At 46.0% G+C, this 3,958-nt stretch overlaps 1 non-coding gene across 1 annotated transcript; it reads left to right on the forward strand.

Annotated features, from left to right (window-relative positions):
• Window positions 1-3,874: 3,874 nt before the first annotated feature.
• trnas-cga (transfer RNA serine (anticodon CGA)) lies at window positions 3,875-3,958 on the forward strand. Its single transcript has one exon. It is a non-coding gene; the product is annotated as a tRNA-Ser (tRNA).

Below are 3,958 nucleotides of genomic sequence, written 5' to 3' on the forward strand. Positions count from 1 at the left end.
TCTTAGCAGGACGGTGATCAATCCCCTGTTGTGGTAATTCCCTCTTCAACCTTTTCAGGTGGGAAATTCTTGCCTACATGCATCCACCAGAGGTTCACCGTTTGCACTCCTGCCGTTTGGTATGAGGACAAATACCTAGTGGTATTTAAATTCCTCCAAGTGCTCTCACATTCACACACACACTTGGTATTACGGGTTTTTCAGTTTACGCGGACTCCGCCGTCCTTCTGTTACGGATTTTTCAGTCCTTCTGTTACCTATCAGTGCCTAGGATTCATGGGGTTTTATTCAAAGACCCTCAATCGTTCGCTCACTTTTTAATTTAAACGCTACTCACTTGTCCCCCCTTCATGGACGTCCCGTCAGCCGTTGGTTTCCAGCAGGCGTATCGGAGACACAGTCCTGGAAAAGATGTGAGACTCCCAGGGGCCTGCCGTGGCCACAGTCTTCTGATGTCCGTCTCTCTCGCTGGAAACCGCAGGCGTATCGGACTCCGGCTTCGAAGGAGCAATTTATCCATCCATCCATCTTCTTCCGCTGACCCGGGGTCGGGTCGCGGGGGTAGCAGCTTCAGAAGGGAGGCCCAGACTTCCCTCTCCCCGGCCACTTCTTCCAGCTCCTCCGGGGGAATCCCGAGGCGTTCCCAGGCCAGCTGAGAGACATAGTCCCTCCAGCGTGTCCTGGGTCTTCCCCGGGGCCTCCTCCCGGTGGGACGTGCCGGGAGCACCTCACCAGGGAGGTGTCCAGGAGGCATCCTGACCAGATGCCCGAGCCTCAACTGGCTCCTCTGGATGTGAAAGAGCAGCGGCTCTACTCTGAGTCCCTCCCGGATGACTGAGCTTCTCACCCTGTCTCTAAGGGAGAGCCCAGACACCCTACGGAGAAAACCCATTTCTGCCGCTTGTATCCGTGATCTCGTTCTTTCGGTCACGACCCAAAGCTCATGACCATAGATGAGGGTGGGAACGTAGATCGACCGGTAAATCGAGAGCTTCGCTTTTTGGCTCAACTCTCTCTTCACCATGACGGACCGGTACAGCGCCCGCTTGACTGCAGACGCTGCGCCAATCCGCCTGTCGATCTCCCGCTCCCTTCTTCCCCCATTCGTGAACAAGATCCCGAGATACTTGAACTCCTCCACTTGGGGCAGGACAAACCCCCTGACCCGGAGAAGGCACTCTACCCTTTTCTGGCTCAAAAAAATGTCCTCGGATTTGGAGGCACTGATCCTCATCCCGGCCGCTTCACACTCGACTGCGAACCGCTCCAGCGAGAGCTGCACATCACGGCCTGATGAAGCCAAAGGACCACATCGTCCGCAAAAAGCAGAGATGAGATCCTAAGGCCACCAAATCGGATCCCCTCAACACCTTGGCTGCGCCTAGAAATTCTGTCCATGAAAGTGATGAACAGAATCGGTGACAAAGCTCAGCCCTGGCGGAGTCCAACTCTCACCGGAAACGAGCCCGACTTACTGCCGGCAATGCGGACCAGACTCTGACACCGGTCATACAGGGACCTGACAGCCCGTATCAAAGGGCCCGGTACCCCATACTCCCGGAGAACCCCCCACAGGGCTCCCCGAGGGACACGGTCGAACGCCTTCTCCAAGTCCACAAAACACATGTAGACTAGTTGGGCGAACTCCCGTGCACCCTCCAGGACCCTGCAGGGTGTAGAGCTGGTCCAGTGTTCCACGACCAGGACGAAAACCACACTGCTCTTCCTGAATCCGAGGTTCGATTGTCCGACGGATAGTTTCCAGCAGGCGGGTCGGAGACACAGTCCTGGAAAAGATGTGAGACTCCTAGGAGCCTGCGGTGGTCACGGTCTTCTGATGTCCCTCCCGCTGGAAGCCGCAGATTTCTGCCTCTGCTCTCAAGCTTCATCTGGGTCTAGCCCTGCTTTTGTGGTCGTTATTTAATCTTATTTCGAAATTAAAATATCCAGGGTGGCACCCAATACCTCAAAGTCCCTGATTGATACATTTTGATGAAAGTTCTCCCAATTGTCTGAAATATATTTGATTTCTCTTCTTTACTTTCTTCATCTGGGGTCTGAGTCTCTGTTTTGTCCATCTTTTCTTTGTCAGCCTTTGAATTTTCTTCCCTGGCTTTAAGTCTGTCCATCTTTAATTTAAGTCCAGCAATTTCTTGAGTGAGCTCTTCGTTCACCTTGCCAATCCAGTACAACTGTTGCGATTTCTCTTTCATTGAATTGTTAAAAAATTTTTTATCTACCATTGTTCCCCATTTTATCTTCCTATTATGGGTTGACAGGGCTTTGCTTTCTGATTGTAATTGTTCAACTGTCGTTTTAGCCTCGTCCAATTCACTAGTCAACGTGCTGAATTGTTTTTTCAAATAATCATTTTTGTTGACCAGCCTTTCATTCTCTACCTGCCAGGTATCTTTTTTCCTGGCATTCAGTCGCTCAATCTTCAGCCTCAGATCTTCAACAGTTTTCTGAAGCTTCTTGTTCTCTTTTGTAAGCTTCCAGCAGCTCTTCTCCAAACTTTCCACGTTCTCCAGCAATACATTTTGTCCCGCCATCGTTGAGTTTTGTTTGAGATTGAAGACTGCAAATGAATTTCTCTGTGGAACCTGGGAATACAAAGACAGGCGGCTGTGATGTCACAGACAGGATGAGTGACATCACAGCTTCACTCAAAGCCACAAGAAGTCTGTTGGGTGAGGAGGAGGGAGAGGGGGCCGGATGTTGTTTTTTATTAAACTTTATTCGCAGACACACTGTATAACGACAGAGTTATGCCTCATTTGTTCTGCCTCAAGAAAAAACAAATACAGATAAACATATTCAAGGTAAAGAAAAAGCTAAGGGTTCATTTAAAGCAATACAGATTTCAATTGTTTTATTTTCTGTAGCTCTTTTTCTGTCATCTTCATGTCGAATCTTCACATTCAAAGACAAACTCCCAGGATTTTCTGGTTTTTATTCATTTTTATTTTTCACAGATTGTGAGAACATCCCACCTTTAAATGGCTTGTTTTTCGGTAGAGAAGAGACATTAAAAAAAAATTAAATATAGGCAACAAGACTCTATGAAACAGTGTCATTGTTTTTATTGTTTTATACTTATGCATATGTATTAATTGTTTTTATCTTGTAACCAGGTTGCTATGTATTGCAAATTTTTTGCTCAGGTCCCTCTTGAAAATGAGATCTAGATCTCAACGGGGTTTACCTGATTAGATAAAGGAATATGAATTACACCCATTGAGTAAATATGAATGCAGCAGCGCCCTCTGCTGTTTGACAAAGGTTAAAAAAAAACCAAAAAACTACTTGCCGCATGTTTACGTTTATTAAGTGTTATGTCACCGAATATCTTACAAAACTCAAACTCTTATGCATCACTTTTACACAAAGTGATGCATTTCAAACAGTTATTTCCATGATCCAATCAACTTCTATTCAGACACAAGAAATGCCATGATGGATTTGTATTAGATTTTTTTTTTTCTAAAACAAGTAATTACAATAGTTATTTCCTCTATACAAATATACACGAAACTGCTGTTAATCTTTAGTTTGGGCAAGAATAGCCACCAAAAATCTGTGAACTAGCTCATGTCATGTATTTTCTTTTAATACATTAATATCAAATCGGCACAAGCAAGACATTGTGATTTTAAACACAAATCAGTAATAATGAATAAAAACCACAGGGGCCTATTATACAGTAATGGCACATTTTTAGAGCTGAGGTTTAATTTAGAAGCATATTAAATTGTTTTTCTTAATTAGTAACTTTTTCTGTTACAAACTGACCCCGGCCCCCCATCAGAGAAGGGGAAAGTTATGTGGCCCTCACAGGAAAAAGTTTGGGGACCCCTGTCTTAGGGCATGCGTAGTCACGGTGGCCGAAAGGTCAAGGCGTTGGACTCGAAATCCAATTTCGGTTTCCCCGCACAGGATTGAATCCTGTTCCGTGACG

This window comes from Xiphophorus couchianus, chromosome 7, assembly GCF_001444195.1.
Source record: "Xiphophorus couchianus chromosome 7, X_couchianus-1.0, whole genome shotgun sequence".
Classification (NCBI taxonomy): domain Eukaryota; kingdom Metazoa; phylum Chordata; class Actinopteri; order Cyprinodontiformes; family Poeciliidae; genus Xiphophorus; species Xiphophorus couchianus.